Here is a 7,397-nt window from a genome sequence, read left to right on the forward strand (position 1 = left end):
CACCAGTATCCTCCTCTCCCTCCTGTTCCCTCAGTCCCAAAAATTTGAGCAAGTATTTCCAAGTGCCCCTTGATACCCCTACTTTCCCCTGGGCCTTCCAGTGGGGCCAGGCCTTTGGATACCCTTGGGCAGCCCCAAGATAGTAGAAGGCATGCCTCCATGCCTCTCGGATGGTCCTTTTTCCCTCACAGCCCAGGAATGATTGATAAAAGCCTTATCTGAGTCACATTCCATTATGGGATTAAATCAGGCTTGCTCTGGGGCCTTCTGGCTGCTACCCCAGGCTGGATGCCGGCAGCTCCTGGTTATTGCCTTTGGCCCAATCTGAGGTCATCACACTGCTATGGACCCAAGGGACCTTCAGAGGCAGGAGCTGAAGAGAGACTCTGGCAGCCAATTGGGATTAGTTGCAATTAGCAAGCACTGACTAAGCATGGAGGCCACAACCAGGCACCCACTAGGCACCACGGGGGAGCAAATCAGAGACTGGACACTTACCCAGCTATCTCCAATCTGAGGCAACAGATGACAGGCTCCTTGAGAGCAGCCTACAGAGATGTGGGAGATCAGCAACGTGAGTAATGAGGCGAAGCAATAATTCTGTGGTTGCAGGCAAGTTGCTAAATTTCTCTGAGTCTTCAACTTGGAACACTAGCATTTACTACAAAGGTTAACCTAAATGGAAGTGTACTAGTTAAAAGGACAAGATTTTAGAGATAAGTCTGAGTTTGGATCCTGGCTTGGTCACCCACTGGCCTTGTGCCATTGCTGTTAACTTCTTAGAGTCCCAGTTTCCTCTCTAGACAGAAAGGAGGAAATAACATGCTTCCCTCCCAAAGTTATGCTAACCGGGCATAGCAGTTAGCTTTGACTTGGACAAGTGGGCCTGCACACCTGTCCCTCCCCACCCCACTGCCAGTGCTGCTCAGTCAACAGACCCTCATGATTTTTCTTCTTAGGGCAGTGTGGAGGGGAGTGGGTTTAGCCTTCTTGTCTACCTTCCCAAATTAGAAAGACAGGAGAGAAGTTGCATTTCTCTTGCTAAGGCCTTTTGTGCATGTCTCTGTGTGTGCCCTTGCAAAAGCCTGGATTGAACCAGATGCCACATCTATATGAGGTCACCTGTGTGGAGATGTGTTTACTGAACTTGGGTCATCTTAGGACCAGCCTCAGCTTCAGGGGCAGAGCAAGGAGAAAGGGAGAAAGAAGGATTTCCTTAGCCTTCAGCAATCAGGTGGGTCTTGGAGTAGGCAGGTGCAAGCTGTGAGCTATCTGGAAGGCCATCCAAAGACAAGCAAAGCCTAAATGCTCAGAGCCAGGCTGTAGCAAAGGCTCAATCTGGAACCTGGGGTGCCAACTCAGGACTCCCAGCTTGTACTTCATCCTCTCTGCCCGGGTCTTTCGCCTTCCTGATTCCCTTTTTCTCCCTTTTGTTTTTATTTGCCACCACTTCTCAATTTATTGTGGTTGATTGTTTCCCATCCTGGACCCACTTGGTAGTCTGGCATGTGTGAACGGACGCCAGACCCTGTGCCCATTGGAAACGCAACAGTCTTTGTGTACCTACCGTATGCCTGACATGATCTCATCTCATTCTCAAAACAAACCTGCAAGCAAGCTTCTCTTAATATCCTCCTATTCAAGATGAGGAAACTCTCATTCTAAGAGATAAAACAAATTGCTCAAGGTCATTTGGCTAGGAAGTGGCTGAAGCAGGACTTGTCCAAAGACCACATGACTCCAAAGCCTGTGACATTTCCACTCCAACTCCTGATAAAAACATTCCCAGTTCTGAGCTGTACCTTCTACCCTCATGGACACTGGGGAAGTGTGAGAGCTACGCTGTTTTCTCAGGGAGGGCTAAAAGCCCACCAGAGTGGCCCCTGCCTGTGGCCTTCAGAACCAATGGGACAGTAGAGGGTCCTTTGATGTCTACTTCAGGGGACAGAAATTGGGCCCTGAGCTTGCAGGAGGAGGGATGCTAAGAGTGGAGATTTTTCCATCCAGCTTTTAAAGGGAACCTAGAGGTTCCTGGAGAATATAAGCAAAATAGAACAAAAATGGGGGAGGCAGAGGTTAGTTTGAAGTGGTGCCGTAGGTGTGTCCTGCTATGACAGTGGTTAGGCCCATGGGCCTTGGAGTCTGCCAGACCTGGGTTCAAGTGCCACACTGGCACCTGCTTCTGTGGGTGACCTTAGGCAAAGTATTTAAATTCTCTAAGCCTCAGTTTCTTCATCTGTACAATGGAGATGATGACAGTCCTTTGTTGGGAGGATCAAATGATATCATACACATAAAGCACTTAGCCTAATACCTGGACCTCAGTCAATGTTGAAAAAATGGTATTGTTAGTAATAAAACTGGGTTAAGAGTAGACACCTTTCAGAAAGGTTCTATAGCTTGATTTGGGTGGTGGTTATATGAGTGGGTACATATGTCAAAAAAAAATCATTGAACTGGAACGTCAACCTAAAATCAAGAAACCGGTTCAAAAGGCAAAGCCTTGGCATCAAAGAATTGCAATTCAGAGCACACAGATTTGCATAGAAACCCAAAGGATGGGGCGCCTGGGTGGCTCAGTTGGTTAAGCGACTGCCTTCGGCTCGGGTCATGATCCTGGAGTCCCGGGATCGAGTCCCGCATCGGGCTCCCTGCTCGGCAGGGAGTCTGCTTCTCCCTCTGACCCTCCCCCCTCTCATGTGCTCTCTCTCTCTCATTCTCTCTCTCAAATAAATAAATAAAATCTTTAAAAAAAAAAAAAAACCCAAAGGATGTCCCCATTATAGGAGGTAGACTCGGGTTTTTAAGGGGGTTTAAAAGAAAGATGAGGTTAAGTTGTTTTTAAGAGGAGTTCATTGGTGCTGACAAGGAGGACTGGGTTTGCACTCCATTGACTGGTCAGGCGAAGTAGTCACTAGGCAAAGTCCACTTTTATCAGTCTTTTCAAACAGGATTTTCTCGTTCTTGCTGTCTTCTGGGAATGTTGGCGGTTTGGTCCCGTTCAAAGGTTTAGGAAACAGGACGTGCAAGACCGCTCCTCGAAATGACTGCTCTGGCTGCATTTTAAAAATGGGAAAAATGGCTCTACCTGCATCATTGCTCACAGTGCTGCACTTTTCTAGTGTGAAAATATGTACTTTTGTACGTATCATATACCTCAACAACAATAACAACAACAAAACAAGAACAAGAAAAACAAAAGGAAGCTCTTGTGAGCCAGGGTTAATGAAGTGAAAGGATTCAAAAAATTTTTTAAGTGACACCTGGGTGGCTCAGTCGGTTAAGCGTCTGCCTTCGGCTCGGTCATGATCCCAGGGTCCTGGGATCAAGCCCCACATCCGGCTCCTCGCTCAGCAGGGAGTCTGCTTCTCCCTCTGCCTGCCGCTTCCCCTGCTTGTGCTCTCTCTGGCAAATAAATAACTAAAATCTTGGAAAAAAAAATTTTTTTTAGGGGCGTCTGGGTGGCTCAGTCGTTAAGCGTCTGCCTTCGGCTCAGGTCATGGTCCCAGGGTCCTGGGATCGAGCCCTGCATCGGGCTCCCTGCTCTGCGGGAAGCCTGCTTCTCCCTCTCCCACTCCCCCTGCTTGTGTTCCCTCTCTCGCTGTGTCTCTCTGTCAAATAAATAAATAAAATTTAAAAAAAATTTTTTTTAAACTCTGCAGCCTAAAATGTAGGGAAAAATGTATTATGGAGGTATGTCAGGCAGTTAATTAATAAACGCATATGGTTTTTCCTCCCTGGATTTTGTCATGCTTTTGGGATTTGTCAGTTTTCTTAAGTGTATAATTTTTTTATGACTTCTTGTGTTATACTGAGTGAATATTCACGCTTATAGTTCAAATAATGTAAACCCCACCCTTTTTGGTAGGGCCTAGCAGTGGGACCCTCTTCCCAAAAGGACAAAAGGCAGGAGTTCCCAGGTTGGATAAAGATGGAGACACACCCAAAACACCCTCCTCTGTCAGCCAGCTGGAACCAATGGGTGGCCTGGATGTGGGGTCTTATAGTTGTCCTTGGGAAAGCCTGCCTAATGGGAAGTCTGCTGCCATCAGGCTCAGCCTAGTGACCCTGCTGAGGGAGCTCCTGCTGGATCATCTTCCCCAGGAGAATGAGCAACACAGTGATGTCAGCCCCATCAATTCTCCCTCTTCCCTACGGTTCTCAGCAGTGACCTTGGAGGTGAGGCATCCTTAGGGGGACTTTCCTGAGTCAGGGATAAAGGACACTGACAAGGGGGTTACCCAGGGAGCCCCTGATGAGCAGGGCTGGTAGCGAGGCATCCCATTATGCTCTGGGGCTATTACCTTGGGGAAATGGAATTAGACAAGCCTGCCTTTCCATTATGCAAAGAAAGGGCTTTTCAAGTAAATTTCCACTTAAGAATGAGCTTAGATCCGTGAAGGTGCGGCCATAATAGCTTAGATGGTCATCACAGCTATTAAAAATACATTTTTTTCCCCTGTGCTCAGGCTGCCTTGTCATCTTCATATTGTTCATCCCCAGAAGACTGTGACTCAACTTTTCCCCAGCTTCTGGGAGCCAGGTTAATGTCCATCTATATTTTCAACTTTTTAATTCTTCAACATACAGGGTATATGAAATTTACATGCTTGAAACAGCCCGTGGGTATATCCAGAATGTTATAAAAATTATATCTGGGGTTGGAGATGCGCAGTGCGTAGTCAGTAAAGCACTCCACTCGTTGGTCATTGCTTACAGTGTTGGGCCCACCTCTCCACACCATCTTATGCTGCCCATTCCTTGCTTAGGTCCTCACACATCCACAGTTCATTTTTAGCCCAAGGCCTTCAAACTGGTGTCTATGCTGCTTGGATACTCTTCTCCCACTCTCTCCCAGGCTGACGCCCACTTATTCTCCAGGTCTTAGCTTGAATATGATGTATTCAAGGAAGCCACCCCCAACCGACTCCCCACCCCTGAACCAGGGTAGGGCTTTGAATTGGTTTTTTCTGTCTGGGTAACAAACCACCCTCAACCATGTGTATGCTCATGCTTCTGTGATTTTTCCTGGGCTCTGTCTTCCCTGGGGTGACCTTGGCAGGTGCCATCAGTTGTTGGGTTGACTGGGTGCTAGCTCTTCCTGGATAGCCTCACTCATACGTTAGGGGCCTCAGTCAGAATGATGGGAACAGCTGGGACAGCTGGAATGTCTGGGACAGCGAGGAGGCTAACCTGGGGCTTCCCTATATGGTGGTTTACAGGCAATAAGAGGGTGGCAGTAGAAGCTACAAGGCCCCTTGAGGCCAACGCTCAGAAGTCACGTAACAGTGTCACTTCCACTGCATTCTATTGGTTAAGGAAAGTCACAAGGCCAGCACAAATTTAAAGGCAGGGAAATAGTGTAACCTCTTGATGCAAAGTCATATTGAGGGACGCCTGGGTGGCTCAGTTGGTTAAGTGTCTGCCTTTGGCTTGGGTCATGATCCCAGGGTCCTGGGATCAAGTCCTGCACTGGGCTACTTGCTCAGTATCCGGCTCCTTGCTCAGTGGGGAGCCTGCTGCTCCCCCTGCTTGTGCGCTCTCTCTCTCTGACAAATGAATAAATAAAATCTTAAAAAACAAAACAAAAGTCATATTGCAAAAGGGCACATATCCAGGGATAGCTAGCACAGACATAGCTCCGTAGGCTTTTCTTTCACTGCTCTTATCATAACTGTTATATAATTCTTTGTATGATTGTTTATCGTTTTTATCCCCCCGCTAGACAACTTCCATGAATGTGGGGATTGACTGTCTCATTCATCACTCTATTCCCAGAGCTTGGCACACAGTGAGAGCTAATTAAATTGTTGTAAATGAACACATGGATGGATGAATGAATGAAAAAAATGAACAAATGAAAGATAAGATTCTTGGAGTTCCAAAGTTGCAGCATTAAGGCTTAGGAGATAGGCCTGTGTTTGAATCCCAGTTCTATCCCTTCCTAGCTGTTTGACCTTGGGCAAGTTGCTTAATCTCTCTGAGCCTCAGATTTTTTTTCTTTTTAAATTTTTTTTCTTTTTAAATCTTTAAAGTGGGGATAAAAATAAACCCCACTGTCACAGTCCAATCCTAACTAAGAGGGTTTCAACTCCACATTCATTCTCCCCTCCCCCCTTTTCTTTGAGACCCTTTTAGCTTTTCTCACTCATTAGGTGAGCGCTGCTAGTTACCTTATTTTAAAGGCCTTCCCCCAACTCCAAAGCATTGGAAACTGGGTTTTCAGGGCAGAGTACATTCCCTAAAGGTCACCAGGACTCCATTCTGTATAGACCACTGTCCCACCACCACCATTGGGTGTGAATCAGTGGTTCTCAACTACGGGTGATTTGGGCTCCCTTCCCCCAGGCCATTTGGCAATGTTTGAGACAGTTTTGGTTGTCACAGCTGGGGGTAGGGGCATGCTATCAGCATCTGGTGGATGGAAGACAGAGACACTAAACATCTTACAATGCACAGGACAGCCCTCCCCTAGCCCCAGCAAAGTATTATCTGGCCCATAATGTTGATACGGCCAAAGCTCTGCTGGAACTGACTGTTCTTTCAGTCCTCACCAGGTTTAGATGTAATAAATTCTTCTTGGCAGTAGTCAGCCCTCGCCCTTCTTTAGTCTCTGGTGTCCGGTGATGGCCACAGTCCTCCTATCCCTGAACCACACAGCTTTGAACAACTCCTTTTCCGCAAAAGCAGTTTGAAGAGAGGGTAGGGAAGAAATGGCTCCATCTGTTGGCCAGAGCCCACATCACAGCAGGGAAGCCCGTGATTTTGACCGGAGAGGTCTCAGGTGTGTCATCATCCTTCACTGTACTGCACACCCCAAGGGCAGCCGGAAAGCGGTAAGTGGGACAGCACGTGACTGGATTAAGTTGTTACTAAAGCTGTCTTATGTGACAAGCGTGGGATTAGGGCCTAGGGTATTGTATTTAGGGTTTCATTGTATTTAGCAACTTCTTACTCTTCTTGGAATACTTGCCCTCTTAATTGTGAAACATATATTTATATCACATGTAATACCTAAGCGTGCTTATACACAGCATACAGTATGTAAGTACAGTTTAAAGAATAATATATTTTTTAAGATTTTATTTATTCATTTGAGAGGGAGAGAGAACACAAGCAGGGGGAGAGGCAGAGGGAGAAGCAGGCTCCCCGCTGAGCAGGGAACTTGAAGCAGGGCTTGAGTCCAGGACCTAGAGACTGTGACCTCAGCCGAAGGCAGACACCTAACCATCTGAGGCACTCAGGCGCCCCCAGTTTAAAGAATAATATTAAAAGAAACACCCATGACCCACTACTCAGATTAAGACAAAACATTACCTACCAGTTCTGTAGAAGCCCCTCAGGGACACAGTTACACTGTCAATCATCTCTCTTTCCTTCCCCCCTTCCATCCTTTC

The sequence above is a fragment of the Leptonychotes weddellii genome, chromosome 7 (assembly GCF_054177405.1).
Source record: "Leptonychotes weddellii isolate Sample4059 chromosome 7, ASM5417740v2, whole genome shotgun sequence".
Lineage (NCBI taxonomy): Eukaryota > Metazoa > Chordata > Mammalia > Carnivora > Phocidae > Leptonychotes > Leptonychotes weddellii.